This window comes from Scleropages formosus, chromosome 25, assembly GCF_900964775.1.
Source record: "Scleropages formosus chromosome 25, fSclFor1.1, whole genome shotgun sequence".
In the NCBI taxonomy this organism is placed as follows: Eukaryota; Metazoa; Chordata; class Actinopteri; order Osteoglossiformes; family Osteoglossidae; genus Scleropages; species Scleropages formosus.
Window position 1 is genome coordinate 6,820,114 of NC_041830.1, and position 16,288 is coordinate 6,836,401.

Genomic DNA, 16,288 nt, shown 5'->3' on the forward strand with positions numbered 1-16,288 from the left:
TAGTGGAGAAAATCTACAGTGTGGGATACAGTGTGTGTTTGCGTGAGAGAGCGCGTGTGTGAGAATCCACATGGTGTGGGGGGAGGGGGGGCGTTGCGGGCCACACTTAATCACAACTTTTAAGTGCCAGAGGTCTCCAACCTTCCTGTGTTGTGCAGGCAGCCTTTTTTGCATGCTACTCAAGGGTGGTCTTGGTAGTGTAAGCGCACTGTTCACCACAAGTCCACGTGATGCAACCCAAAAAATCAGTTCCCTCCATTTCTTATCGGACTCGCGATGTCCGCTTGTAGGGGCGTAACGGTTCTGCCCGTTACCCAGCCTCTCTCCCCTTTCTCATCAAAGTTATCACCTTTGCTTTTTTAAAATAGTTTTTAACTGAAGGTGATAAAAAGAGATTTTGTACCAAATAACGACAGCATTTTGCTATTCTGCTGTATGAAGAGCTTTCTTTTCTGGAGGACTTTTCTCCCTGGTCCTTATCCAGCGAGCTGCCGTTGTTCGGCCAATACTGTCTGGCTGGAGACCTCAGTTGTGTAAATGTGGCTTCTTTAGGATTTTAGTTAGTGCAATTTTTAGTGCTCTCGAAGGTATTGTGATTTTGTTTTTTATCGGACTTCACATTGAAGTTTTGTTACCCTGATGTTACACTCAAAAAAAAAAAGAAAAAAAAGAAGAAAAAAAAGAAAAGAAAAAAACACTCCAGTCAACCAAAAAGTCTGTCTCAGCAACAGCAGCTCTTCACCTGATAAGGTTCAGTGTAATTCTGTTAGTTCCTCACATGTTCTCAATCTGAATGATTGTAAACTCCATCGTCCTGCAAATATCGGGCTGTGATTTCACGTGATTCTTTTTACGTGTGGAGCGCTGGGCTGTTCTCGCTCTGTGTGGCCTCTTTTTTTCTTTTTTTTTTCTTTCTTTCTTTCTTTTCGTGGGACTTTTTTTCTATTCAGATTTTTAAAAAATAATAAAAAGCTTTAAAACAAAGCGAGAGAACTGTCGCAGCTCGTTCGGCTGCGTGTCTCAAAGCTCAGGTGGAATCTAGTTTCAGCAGATCCAGTTGGCCGCCCACAGCGGACGGTCCGGCGCTCCTCCCGCTCTGACTGACAAGAGGTTTAGCCAAACTGGCAGGAAAACTTGCCCCATCTGATTCCATTTGCGTAATATGGTCAGAGGCTGCCTGATGGCTTGCCGTGAGAGGCTCTTGCTGTTTCCTTCATCAAGGAAGAAAGGAAAAAAAAAAAAAACTCCTCTCTTGCTCCCAGTTGTTCTTTTTGTTTGTTTTTAATGATTTTCTAATATTTAAGTCATGTAGTCTGTTCTCAGCACTGTAAGACAGTCCCTATACAATATGGAGAAGCAATATCACTGTATGAAACTCACACAATGTATTATTATTATTGTTATTATTATTATTCACTAGCACCCTAGGTGTGATAATTGAAGTAAATATCTTTTATACAAACACAAAGTTGTTGTATGGTGTGTTAATTTCTAACGGTTGTCACCTCTTTGTGGACGTTAACACACACTATTGAAATCTTTTGGGTCAAACTTTGAAGAGGGGCACTCTAGCTGTGAGTATGTGCTGTGGCTCTCGGCCTTCTTCTTGACACCTTGCCATTGTATTTGGCCCGTGATGTTTAAATAACCAGCTTTTCAAGAGGAGAATGTTAATTCACTCGCTCTCTTCCTCCGTTTTCACCGTGGTACAGCATCATGGTGCGGTGCCCTAACCGCTGTCACAGTCAAGTCCCTAAACTTCAAATCCAAGCAAATCTCCAGTCGTGAAAACTAAAGCCCAAGTCTGAAATAAAATCACAGCACGCATACACTCTTGTTGGAGACTTAGTTCTTGGAAATATCTTTTAGGCGAATTTCAGTTCAACCATCACGTCTTCCATTGCACCCACAGCATGAGATTAGAAGGATGTCCGATGCTGAGCCCACAAACCTTTCATATCCCTCTTGAGATATTTGGACAAGTGCATCTGCACTGAACAGTCATGTGTGTGGAAACAAAATGCAGACTGGACTTGAGACACCTGTGACAAAGGGCTTTCTGTAGCCCCCTGCTGAATGTCTTTATCCACACAGCACCAGCCAAGAGTTTGCATGCACCTGGGCAACTTGGACAGAAGAGTGAAAGCAAAGCAACCCGCAAGTGTCCTATATCTCTGGGGATTGCTGCGGGAGATCCCGGAAGACACGTTCCCTACTCCAGGTAACCGAAAAACTCCTGGGGGAAAAAAAAGTACTTTCCAGCAAGTGTACTCAAACTTTTGACTGCTACTGCTCTTCTAAGGTCTGGGGCTGATGCCTGTTTCACCACAGTCCTCAGGCTGACAAACGGGGGGGTCGCTTGTAGGCTTATGAAGTGTGTTCAACGCCCCCCCGTTGCTCACGTTGGGGTTCGCGCCCTTGGAAGACTGCTTGTCTGTGGCTGAAAAGGCGAAACGTGTTGTCGGAAGATAAGCCTGCGTAGAGTCATTCGTCACCGTGAGGTGCAGCAGCGTCCCATGGCATTATGGGATTGTGGTCGACCAGGCCTCGTCGGCAGTGTCAAAGAAAATATGCGCTGTCAAATAAAACCCAATTTCCCAAAACGCAATATTTCAAAGGTGTCAGTAGAAGTACTGTAATAATGATGATAAGCCATTGCAAAGGCTCTGGATCTACCGTTAAATAGCAGCACAATGGTATGAATGGTACTTAGAGACGCGTGTGAATGAGTATGAAATGATCAAGTGGAAGCGTATGTTAAAATGGAGATATTTCTCCCTGTTTTTCTCTCCCACGAAGGATGACATCCATATTTACGTGTGTTCGTTTATCAGTCGCTTTTCTCCAAAGCCACGTACATCTCATATAAAATACAATGTGTTCATTACGTTAGCAGGAAGAGAGGCTTAGATGCAGACGTGTGATTCTTACGTACGGTTAATTTTTCATCGTATGAATCGATGTTCATCACACGAGTAGCTGCGTAAAATGAATATCTATGATTCCTGATCACCTTCCTAGTAATATTATTTTTTTGACATTTGTTACATTGCAGGAGTAGCTGCATTAAAGGTTTATCCGGACATGATCTTGAAGTTATGATGCATGAACATTTACACCTTACATGAACTTAAGAGATGATGGGCAAAGTGAGTCTGGAAGAGGTAAGTTTTAAGACCCTTTTAAATGTGGACAGAGATTCAGCAGTTCTGAGTGAGAGGGGGAGGCCGTTCCACCGCAACGGAGCCAGAACCGAGAACCGGGTGCAATACCTTTCGTGCGCGGGACCAAGTGGGCGCATGTGGAAGAGCGTAGCAGCAACATTGTATGAGGAGGGGCGAACACAGGCAGGCGGCTGCTCTAATGTGCAGGTTGGGAGTCGGGAGTCCGCTTCCTGCGGGCTGCAGACCTCACTGAGGGACGCTTTGTGCTGCTGAGTTCTTATTCAAATTGGCAACTGTATAAAAACATAATTTGCTGTATACGTGTCGTACAAGTAATTTTCCTGAATTTACAAAGAGAGCCCATGCATTTTTGCATTTACAAAGTGTTTAATACTACACAAATTGTGTGTTCTTATTGCTGGGGATGCACATGGAACAAATTGTCCAGCATCATCCACACATTGAAACCTTTCTTTTTCTTTTTCTTTTTTTTTTTTTTTTGAAAGGATGGTTTCCACAGGGCTGCAGATTTTTTGCCTTTTTAATATCCCGTGTATAGGTATGTAAGTTTAGAACCTACTGAATATGAATTTTATAGCCCGTCAGTAAATGTTACAGCAGCGCAATTAGATGATCTCAGACTAATTATTCTTAAAGATTAGAAAATTTTTTAAAAATCTTAACACAGAGATGCTTCCACTTATAAATTTATTTTCAATAGGAAAATACAGAATAAAGTTGTGTGGGAAAAAAACATTTGTCCCTCCACTTGTCTGTGTTTTTCCAGCATTTTTTCTCCCGTTAATTTTGATCGAATCTTTTTGTTAGTTCTAGTAGTATATAAATGGAGCAGAAACAGTGACTCATACATATGGATGTTCATGGGTGTGAAAAGTAATCGCCTTTACCCTTGACCGAGGTACTACAGGATGAACGAAGAAGACAAAATGTACACAGTACAAAAGCAACTGCCCCTTCCTTCGCACTCAATAGCCGGTTGCGCCACCTTTAGCTGCTACGACTGCAACTCAACCCTTCACGTTGCTGTGGAAAAGTTTTGGTGCTTCCTCCATGCGGAGCTCCTTTAGCTCCCCAAAAAAACTGCCAAAAGTCTGTAAATCTGTGCACCGTGAAAGTTTGAATCTGTCTCAGCCCGTGTGGAGTTTGCATTGTGTCTACGTGAGGTCCCTCTGGGTGCTCTTGTTTCCTCCCACAGTACAGAGGTGTGTTTCAGGTGAATTAGAGACTCTAAATTGTTCTTAGCGTGCGATTGAGTGAGCGTGGCTACCCTATACTGGACTGGTGTCTTGTCTAGTGCGTAACCCCCAAGCCTTTGCCCGGTGATTATGGGATAGGCTCCGGAGCACTGCGACCCTGAGCAGGACGAGCAGTTATCCAAAGTGAGTGAAAAGTTTGAGAGTCTCTTTCAATGCACAGGTGTGAAGGAGAAACACCTGGACTGAATCGCTTCCCCAGAGTCATGAACCGTGAATAAATCGCACCTTGGTGCGTGTGTGTGTGTATAGATTATATTATATTATATATATTAGTATATTATATTCTGTTTTATGTCTGTCAGTAATTCAACAAAAGCTATTTTTGGTATTTATAGAAAAACATAATTTATTAAATGACTAGTGACTATATATCTGACTGAAAAGGGAGTCGCGCATTAAGATGACGCATCTTGAATTCACGGACCCTTTTCAAGGAATCTGACAGTGGAAATATAGACGACACACGCAGGACACTGACATGTCTCTAATAAATTAGTCAAATTTGATCTGCAATCTTATTCAGTTTTTTTTCCTCATTCAGACAGTAGTGTTTTATTATATTCATTTATGTTATTGAAGTTAATGTCTATGAATCACATTTGTATTGCTTCCCCTTTTCCCTTTCCCTGCCTCTGTGTTTTGTAAGAAGCAATAAAAAGATGATTGGAAAAAAGTGGTTCACAACAGCATGGCGAAATAGAGCAATTTTTCTCTGTTTACTCCCCCCTGTCCAGCCTTGCAGCGGTGACACTGATGCATTGCACCTCCGCCTCGTTCGGCAGACTGGGTGAGGAACACGTGGAAGACCGCTGTCCTCACATATCGGAAGTTTCAGCAGCGCTCGGGAGTTTTATCATCGCTCGCGCGCCGAGTGACGCGCACTGATTGATGGAGGAGGACTCGTGCGCCGTCCTCCGAAGCGCCGTCCGCTTCCGAGCGGCCGAGGACACCTGCGCAGGGTGTCGGCAAACTGTACCGTCCGTTGAGATTCCCGCCGTTCCAACAAGGACATCAGCGGTTAGTACCATGAAGTCTAAAGCGGTGAAGCGTGAATGCCATCTGCAGGTACCGCAGCGCGTGGGGGAAGGCTGTGTTCGGCATGGCACCTTAACTACACGCGGCTCTCATTCTAGCTTCTGATCTAGAAAGTTCTCAGCCTTGCATTGAAGGTCATGAGGTGAATTGTTGAATTGTTACACCCCCGGTGCCGTGACCAGAATTACTGCCGTCTACACCCATGGCTGTACCCCGCCTGCTGCTCCCTCCGCACTTGTGCATCCTCATGCAATATGCAGTATTGCATGTTTTCTTTACTCAGGATCACTATTTACTGTCCGTGTGAAATATTTCTCAGATGATGCAGTGGTCGTGTCTGAGAGGAGTTCAGTTTTCTTCTAAGAAAGTGCTGCCATATTTCTAACACTTTCCAGAACTGTGGCCCTCTTTGCTGTTTTTCCTCGATATGCTGTGTTGCAGGGGTGGTGCAGCGAGTAGTGCTGCCCCCTCACAGCGCCTGGGTGGCGAAAGAGGACGCGGGTTCGATTCCCACTCAGTCTGTGTGGAGTTTGCATGGCGTCCTTGTGTCTGCGGGGGTTTTCTCCGGGTGCTCTGGTTTCCTCCCACAGTCCAAAGACATGCAGTTTAGGTGAATTAGTGATGCTGAGTTACCCTTAGTGTTTCACTGTGTCTGTGTAACCCCCCCCCCCCGCAGTTACTGAAACTGAACGTCTGTTGTTTTTCAATGCACATTCCAGGTCTTTATAAAACCTGCATGAAGCTGGAATATTGGCGGCGGCCACACTATGAGCGTGGGAAGGGAAGTATCGGAGCTTCTTCAAGAATTCCTCATGGGTGTTCTGGACAGCTGCACAATGGGGATGTTCTGATCCACTTTAAAGTGAGTAACTGCCCCTTTGTATCTGAAAATAAACCACTGCTGGCCTATAAATTAGGTTGCATAGCAAGGATTGTATTCATTTTTTGTCAAATTCACTTGTTAATACATATTAGTAATAACTCTACAACAGTGATTTCACACACACACACACACACACACACACACATTTTCAGAACCGCTTGTCCCATACGGGGTCACGGAGCCTACCCAGCAACACAGGGCGCAAGGCCGGAGGGGGAAGGGGACACACCCAGAACGGGACGCCAGTCCGCCGCAAGGCACCCCAAGCGGGACTCGAACCCCAGACCCACCGGAGAGCAGGACTGCGGTCCAACCCACTGCGCCACCGCACCCCCACAGTGATTTCAGATCTATTTATAACATCAGTGTTATGAGGGTCCCGGGTTCGGGTAACAATTACATTATGATGGATATGAATTTTTCTTTTTGCTGTTTGAGCCTCTTCTACCACCTGCTTTGCTACCAAAAGAAGAGAACGTCAGTTTTTAAAATTGTATTTAGACAAATAATTTCAACCATTTTACATTTCTTTATTTATCAGATGCTTTTCTCCAAAGCGTCCTCCAACGAACTCTATGTAGTGTCATGAGCCCACACACCTTATTCACCAAGGTGTCTTACACTGCTAGATACGCTACTTACACCGGGTCACTCATCCATACATCAGTGGAACACACTCTCTCTTTGTGAACCTGAACAGCATGTCTTTGGAGTGTGGGAGGAAACCAGAGCACCGGAAGGAAATCCACGCAGACACGGGGAGAACATGCAAACTTTAAAACGAAATTTTAAAGAGCCGGTTTACATTTGGCACCTTCCTCAAGCTCTCCTAAGGAACATGAACCATCAACCATGAGGTTTTAAGTTCGTCTCTTTGACCACCTCTCTCTCCCTGGTGCCCACGATGATCTTAATGGTGATGCGGCGGCAATGATGTCGCCCAATTCACGTGGACGAAGACACTAGAAGTTCAATTTCTGTTGTATTCTGCTGAAATGACCTGTGAGGGAGGCTTGCAACACATTCGTAATATATATATTCAGATTTTCTATATTTGTTGTTCTGCTCTGCTTGTTCTATTCAGTGCGAGCAGGGTTATGGTTCAGGGAAATATTTCACATAACTAAAAATCTCTTTGGAATATACACAGTGCCTTTGTGGCTGGTTCAGTGCTCCTTTTGCCGCCACAAAAACTGCAGGAGACGATCGACACAAAGAGGTATTGAAAGCAATAATGAATAATAGAGAAGAAATTACAAAAGCCACTTAGTTTGACTACTAACTCTCAAACCACATTCTTTTCCGCTAATTAAAGGTAATGTAATTCAGTTACAGTCAATGTGCCTCATTGATTTAATTATTTATCGCGCACGTTGCACGTCGCCTTTCCGCAGATGGCTTCCTTGCGACAACCGAAGAAGGCTGAAAGCCCGGATAGAGATGAAGCAAACGATCGGGTTAAAACCAGCGATTCCCCCTGGAGCGGGAGTGCGAGTGGGCTGCTGGGAAACGCACTGACGACTTTGATTCAACTCCACGCTGGGTTAAGCACTTAGACGTGCGATAAGATTGCCGAGCAGGTTTGCAGCATCCCCGAGCTTCTTCGAAATATATTCGGCCCACTTTATTCTTATAGAGTCCTCTTCTCACCAAGGTAACGCAGAGCACTGAACACGGGTCCGGCTAAAGATACAGAAAGGAGGCAGTTATAGTTCACTATTGGGGTAAGTCTGCTGGCGGCTGAGGAGAGGAAAACAAAAAAACTCCCACCGCAAAGAAGGGGGGGGGGAATAATCCTCTGGGGGTCCAAGTACCAGTGTGTGCCCACCCCTCCTGGGCATTCTAGTGCGGGGGCAGTGTGGGCACGTCTAGTCCGAAAGACCGGTAGGTTTCTCAGGCAGAGTCTGTGGAGGCTAAGGTCATTGAGGTCGGTGTTTTCTCAGTGCTGGATACATCTTTTTTTTTTTAATTGTCTACATCTATGCCACAGGGGGCGCGGTGGCACGGCGGGTTCTGCCGGTGCCCGCTGCGTGGCGGATCTGGGGTTCGAGCCCTGCTCGGGGCGCCTTGCGACGGGCTGGCGTCTCGTCCCGGGTGCGCCCCCTCCCCCTTCGGTCTTGCGCCCTGCCTTGCGCACCTCCGTCTACGTGGGTAGATCTGAGTAGGTGGAACGCTGTTCCTCTGGAGAACAGGGACTCCATTACTATTCAACAAGCCCCTCCCACTGCCTCTGTATGTAACTAGCATAGTTGACCCAGTGACACCCCCCCCCCCTTCTACCCACAGTCCTCTGGGGCACATTTCAGGATGGCTCTGCATCGAAAGCTCTGTGTAAGAGCCCCAAGGACAGAGCAAAGCTTTCTAAAGCAGTCTGAATTATTCATTGGCCCTTTTAAAAAGACCCAGGATACAGTGCTTTTACACATCCATTAACGAGTAAAAGACTTGGCCTCAGCAGTTCCGGGTTCAGGATGTGTCTCGTGCTTCCGTATCGTGAAATGAATCATTAGGGGTCATCTCAGGATGCGAACTATAAACTAAGAGCGTGATGAGTTAAATGGGCTCGACCGGAACTGAAGGACGATTAAGAATGGATGTGGAAGCTCAAGCAGGACTATAATCTAATCTGAATGCTGAATATAGTTCTTTTGCAAATACGGTATTGCTGTACTTATGTGTATCCTATTAACAGACCATTCCTTTGCAGTGTTTAAATAATCCTGTTTTAGCTCCGTGTCCTGGAACTAAGTCACGTTTTCTCCCACGAGGTCAACTCTCGGTTTTCCTTGGTACGGACAGCTTGACGACGAATGAGTCCGAAGCTTATCTGTATGGTATATATACTGATGGAGACGAGAAACAACATGGTTTCGTGTGAAACCATAATCCGTTCCGTAATCGAGGAGCAGCAGGCGGCGCGACGCCCCATGCGCTCACCTTCGAAGGTTCCTTAAGTCAAATCCTCGGTCGCACCAAGTTTTCCGTGCATTCCAGAATGTCTCGAATGTCCACAGGAGCCAGGGAGGGGACCGTTGACGGGTACCGTACGTCACGTACCCACGTCGTCGGACACTATGGGTTAAACCGCTAGGTTCCGACTGCAGGCGAGGGGGTTCATCTGACCGGCAGGTTCTTCGGTCAACCTTGAGCGACCGCACCAGAGCAGGACCAGCGCATCGCCGAACGTGCCGGCAGACGCAAGGGCCACATTCGGATGCTCGTTGGCTCCAGGCGCCAGAGGTGTCAAGAGTGCTGGTCGCACGAGGCAGTCGTACAAGAAACGGAGGGACTCCGAGGTGACTTGTTCGTGTTCGTTCTGTAGCCGTTATCGTTTTCCTCTCGCTTCTGCAGAAATTTCAGTCCGAAAACAAGTTTTTTCCATCTCTCTTCTCCATCAGTGTATGTGTGATATATAAAATTTGGCAAAAAAAAAGTCTTTAATGACAAAATGAAAACACATTTTTGAATTAATTGCATATATGAAACAAATAACTGTCAGGTTATTTAAAACTAAGGTTTGAAAAGGTGATTCTGATTTATTGTAAGTTTATTTCATGGACTGTCAGTGGACATACAGTTTATGCCCAGTGACTATCGCGATTAATGGGAATATTTATGGGAATGTTTCTAATTTATTTTGGGTATGACTGCAGAATAAATAATCATCTCAAGTATGGTTTTCTAGGTTTTTATCTTAAGAAGGTTTAGCTGATTGTCATAATTCAGCTGCTCGATCCCTTAAGGAAGCAAGAGCGCACAATAGTTGTCACCAAATATGGTAAAACGTGAATATGCACTAAATCAAGTAATGGCAAAATGTAAACTTCATAAGTGATCTAAGTGGAAAATAAAAGTGATGATGGTATCAAGGAAATATTTCTCTTGACACTTCCATGCGCTGAGAGCAGCCTGAGCAAAGCAGGAGTTGCACTTCCACACGAGCGCCACTAGAGGGCGCTCAACACCACCTCTCCGCCCCTGAGCGCCTTATTGCCGCAAACGGCCTCATAATAAACCGCTATAGTACCTTCGCTGCATAAATTAAAATACCACATTTGTGGAGAATAAGATGTATTCTTAGATAATATGTTTATATATTATATATTTTCGTTTTATTTATTTATTTATTTTTTAAATAATCCTATTTTAGTTCAAAGTCCTCCAACAAGTTCTTCCCCCCCCCCCCCCCCCATGAGGTCAATTCTCAGCTTTTCTAACATGCCAACATTAAACAGCAAATGCCCAAAAACAAAAATTAGGTTAATAGAAAGAACTGGCATTGATAATGGTGCGAGCACAAAAGGCTTCTCATGGACTCAAGTTATCTTTTCACTTGCAGTTTGTTGAAATGAGGCCCTTTGCGTTTGCGCTGGAACACCAACATATTTAGATGTGACGACACGCACAGCGCTTTCCCATGCAACGTAAAAATAGCTGCATCTGGCCAGTCTCCTACTCGTTTTTTTTTTCCGTACGACTTCGAGAATTTTCCAGTGAAACGTGTCGTGCGAATGCACACCGTGCCCAAGTAACAAAAGCCCCACGCTTTTCCTCCCGCCTGTTTCCGCAGCGCAGGGAATTCACGCGTCGGAGGCGAACGCCGAATCCGAGCTCCTCGGAGCAACGTTTCTGTTGGCGGCAGCTGAGGTAATCAAAAGAGTGTTTTCTGCAGGATGTCTTGCTGTATTACTGTACTTCCCAGAAGTGACAGATCAATGCTCTCCTCTGAAAGCGTACACCCCATGCCTACCTTTCTGCACGGCCCCAAGGGGTTTCCATGGAAACAGAGCCTCGCTGAAAGTCGTTGTGCCGAATCCCTCCCTCCAGCCACGTGACCGAACCCATCCAATGGCTCTCGCTCCACTCTTGCCTGACCTTGGTCCTCTGGTCCGGCGCGCATCTCGGCAGCATCTCCGCCAGTGCTCCAAAGCGCTGGGAGAAGCAGCGCTCATTCAAGCTTAAACGCTCATTCACAAAAAAGCTGAACATCAGCTGTTTACAGCGCTCGATGTGGCTCATAGATTCTGCCCTCTTCCCTTAGCTCAGCTGGACGCCGTGGGCCTTACCTGTCAACCTCTGAAGCGTCTGATGGATCTTCCACTACAGCTCCGGCATCAGGCAACAGGAAGGGGTTAACTCGTAACCTCCCCTCCCCCGTTCCCTTTCCCTCGGGGATTAACCGGAGTCTCGGTATCCTAATGATGGTGGTGCGATTAAGTCAAGATCCATGAGAAAAAAGCAAACTGCTGCAGCCATGGTGTTCGACTTCAAAGTTCTCCACGAAAGAGGGAGACGCTAGACCCCCATCCCCCTCTTTTTCCCCTTGTTTTGTACATTTTAATGAGGGTTTCCAGCAATATTTACATGGAAAGCCCAGCTGATTCCCACAATCCTGGGAAAGGCTACACCGCACACACCGAACCGTAGCAGCGTGCAGCTTGCTTGATGATCCGTGGTGTCGCGATGACGGCGCTACAGCCGTCTGGGATCTGACCGGAGTGAACTGAAAGCTGGTGTAGAAAAGGGGGGGACAAGGCTGAAAACGATATTCCCATAATGTCTTTAAAATGTTCTTCGTTACCGTCTGTCGCTTTCTTCATATCCGGGGTAGTTCGTTCTCTTCGGCTTCCGACACCTCCTAAGCTTCGCGTCCCTTTCCAAACGTACCTCTCGGATAACGTTTGGTTCCGGTCCTGCCGGCCCCGCCGTTGACGTCGGCTTCGGGGGGAAATGTCACAAATGAGGTCTCCGCGTTCCCTTGTGTGGAAGCGGCACCGGGGTATCGCCTCGTAAATTCCACGACGCCCGTTTGCTGGACAGATGGAAGTTCTGCCAGGCCGACTTACGTTTGTGGGGGTTCCTCCCAATCGGAGCAACTCCAGTGTGAGCCCTGTACCTGGTGCCCGATGGTCCACGGAACCCAAACCCACTGGATCTCCCTCGCCTGCGTAGAGCCCGTCAATAAGGGAACCTGCTGGTCGTCATCCCACCGTGAGCGATTAGATCTCTGATTAAGGGCTGCGCACACCTAGAGCCCCAGAGACCAGCCCTCCCGTGGCTCAGCAGTGGACCAGATGATGGGTTGGATGCACGACTGAACAAGGCTCTCCCCAGGGTGCTCTCGAATGCAGGGGAACCAAAGCCAGGGAGCCTGATCTGCTGCGTGGCAGAGTGACCGCACAAATCGTGTAAAATCATGGTACGGAACCATAGCCTAGACCCTCAGGAATGGATCTCCTTTGTTGCTTCCCTCCACCTGGAGGGGTCATTTTTACCTCACTCAAGACACCAGGGAAGAGGAGGGAGAAGGAAACTTGTGAAACTCTGCAATGACGGTGCGTGCGGCACCTGTTCGACCCCGAGATCGTGCTCCGGTTGCTCGCGATGGGCCGCGACCCCCTCCCCCACTCGACGAGGGAGCGGACGATGAGGGGAGGTGCGAAGGACGCGCCGCTTGCTGCAGCCCTGGCCTATTTCTTTTTATGAAATATTCAGCCCCGACTCGCGTTGATCGTGACTGTAACGCCGGAGCACGGTGACCTCCAGCAGGACATCTTCCCCAAGCGTCACTGAAAATGTCCTGTTTTGGTCACAGCGACGGAGCAGAAACAAAACGAAGCTCCGAGAGGGGACGGGAAACGGCGCGGCCTCCCGCAGTCCTGTTCCCACCACGGGTTTGCTCCTCGTTCTTTCGGGGGGGGGGGGGGGAGGGGCTGTCACATTTTGCAGCGTGCTGCTATTTACGGATGTCGTACGGCAGCGCGGCCCCCTGGGATGCCGGGAGCTGCCCGAAGCGTCCTTCCGGAGGGGCACGTCTGACAATCGGTACACACGCAGTCGCTCCAGGGAGCTTTTTGGGTTCCGTCACAATGCAGCTCCTACGATCCTCCGCTGTCTTCCTCATGCTGGTTTCTCAGGACCCGGGATGGCGAGGGTCAAAGGTCAAGGGGGAAGGGTGGACGGCAGAGAGTGGACCGGCACCAGGTGGACCGTCAGGCGCTCCAGTAACAACCCTCACTCAGATTTTACTTCTAGGATCTGCTTGGACAGCTGGTATTGTAGTGGTTAGAGCTGCTGCCTTTGGATCCAAAGGTCACAGGTTCAATTCCCATCTCTGGCTGCAGTACCCTTGAGCAAGGTACTTACCCTAAATTGCTCCAGTAAAAAAAAAAAAAATTACTCAGCTGTATGAATGAGTAAATAATTTTAAGTAGCTTAACATAAAGTAGAAAAGTGTCAGCAAAATGAGCGAATGTAATGCTGGGTTCTGATGTCAGTACAGAGCGGTTACTTTATTGTCCCCTTTTACCTTTCTGGGGTGGACAAGTGGACACACTAAACGTCTCTGTGTTTCCACACACACACATAAAGTGGGATGAGATGCAGTAAAAGAGCGAGACCCCCTGCGTGCCATCGACGATCCCGCGACCTTGTGCGGTAAGAGAGCGGAGTCGGCACATCCGTACGACAAGGAAGTGTGTGTCCGTGTGTGTGTGTGTGTCCATGTGTGTGTCCACCCTGCCGGTCCAGCCCACCTGGCCCTCTTGGCAGCTCCTTCCCATAGCAGCCTTTCCCACCCAGGATGATGTGTGTGTGAGAAAAAGTGTCGTGCGTGTCCCTTAGTGCATGTCTGTGCACGTGAACGATAAACTCGCTTCTGCCTGTACGTCCCACGATAAGGTTTATCCTCTTGTTCCGGCGTTTATGATGTCTGAGGACCCGGTTAACGATCACGTGGAGACCAAAGGAACATATTAAAAGGCGCCACGAAGACAAACGCTCGGACACACGCACTGATTTATAGTAATCGGGCACAGGAACACAGTAGGGGACACACACACGCACTGAGATCCAGAAACGCACACTTAGGTGCACTTCCAAACACAGACAGAGGAAGGAGACGCTGCCGCTTCGCTACCCGCGCGTGCGGTGCGGTAAGAGCTGGACGTTGGGGAAGAGCCGCTCGCTACCGTGGAGCTCCGTACCGCTGCGGAGGAGGTCACCTTCAAAGCCCTTTGTTCATCTTCCGAAGCGCCGCTCGGATGTGTGTTAATGAGCGGAACGCTGATACAACTTCAGCTCCATTGTATATTTAAGTGAAACATGTACGAGAAACTTGCTGCGAATTTCCTTCTCCTTTAAAGGGCATCAATCCTGGCACATAGAGCCGCCAGCTGACACTTTTCTATGAAGCAGCTTACGATGTTAAAATACGATTATTTACTCGTTTATACAGCTGGGTAATGTTACTGGAGCAATTCAGGGTAAGTACCTTGCTCAAGGGTACTACAGCTGGGATTCGAACCTGCAACCTTGGGGTCCGAAGGCAGCGGCGCCAACTACTGCGATACCAGCTGTCCCCCGCCGTCGCTTTGGGCCAATTTCAGTGCATCCTGGGACTGGATTAGGCGAAGATGAAAAAGCGCCGTGTCGTAGAGGGCGGACAAATCGCATGACGTTGCCTGTGATAAATAGCCTCAGACACACAAGTGCCGTCCGGCTGTAAAGTGTGTCGTTTGTCACGGTGACAGTGCATGTGTGTTGTGTGCGCTGCATCTCTGTCTGAGAAGGACAACCAGACAGCCTGTCCTCCTGCAGGCCGACACGATCGCTCGTTCAAGCCATTATTAATACTATTATTATTGTTGTTATTATTATTATTATTATTGTTGTTGTTTGTTCTGTAGCAGATACTATAATGAGTAGAGATGCCAAATTCTACTCAAAGGACTCAGGCTTGAATTCCACCTCCTCCTCTTGTACCCTTGAGAAAGGTATTTACCCCGAATGGCTAAAATGTTACCCAGCTGTATAAATGGGTAAATCACAGTAAGTCACTTTTTGGAGAAGAGCGCCAGGAAAATGTGGTTTAATTAGTCATCAGAAGATGCAGAACAAAAGCAGATCGTGGTTTTACATACCTGAGCAGGCAAATGCTCAACGGTTAGTTCTGCTCGGGTGCCATGCTCCAGGGTTCTAGCGCAAGGCCTTCAGCGGGGCTTAAACCAGCAACCTTCAGCATGCAGGTTCACATCCTTACGTTCCCCACGTTCCGCTCCACTCGTTAACGGGGGACTCCTCGCTTCTGCGCTGCTGGAGCGCCGGGCCCGGAGGAGGCGCCGCGCTGCACATCTGCGTCTAACGAAGGGAGACAACAAAGGTCACGGTCCGCGGGTTCAGCCAATTAAATGTGACACGGCGCGAGGCGTCGGCGGCACATTCCGGCACGCGTGTTCGCGGACAAACGCGTCCGACCGTCTTCGCCCCGGCAAACCTTCCCGAAAGAAACCGTTCGTAAAATCTGCAACAGGTGAGACGCAGCTGGGGGGAAAAGAAAACATCTCGGAGCGTGTTCGCGAGGGTACCTGATGGATGGAAAGACATGTTCTCTTTCGATTTGACGGGTACAGCAGCATAACGGGGGGCCACATAAAAGGGACTCATTCTCCTAATGGGACCAGAGATCATGTGCTCATGCAGGGTTCGGTCCCCATCGTCCGCTCGGCTCTCGTGTGCCTTTCGCGGAGTTCCTTCTCGCGAACTAGTGTCGGCCTTCAGATGCTGAGGAGATGCTAATGTACGTCCGATTTCATTGCTAAGCACCTGCTTCGTTGCTGTGATTTACAGGGAAGAGCGCATGATTGCAAAGAGGGAAATTTGATCAGTCGCAGCTACATTACAGAAACTGAAAGGGCCTGAGAACAAGAATGAAATGGTAATATTTAAAAAAAAAAACTGTGCATAGTAACAATGGGGGGCTGCGGTGGTACAGCAGGTTTGTCCGGGGCCTGCTGTGTGGTGGGTCTGGGGTTCGAGTCCCACTACGGGTGCCTTGCTGTGGACTGGCGTCCCGTCCTGGGTGTGACCCCTCCCGACCTCCAGCCTTCTGCCCTGTGCTGCTGGGTTAAGCTCCGGTTTGCTGCGACCCA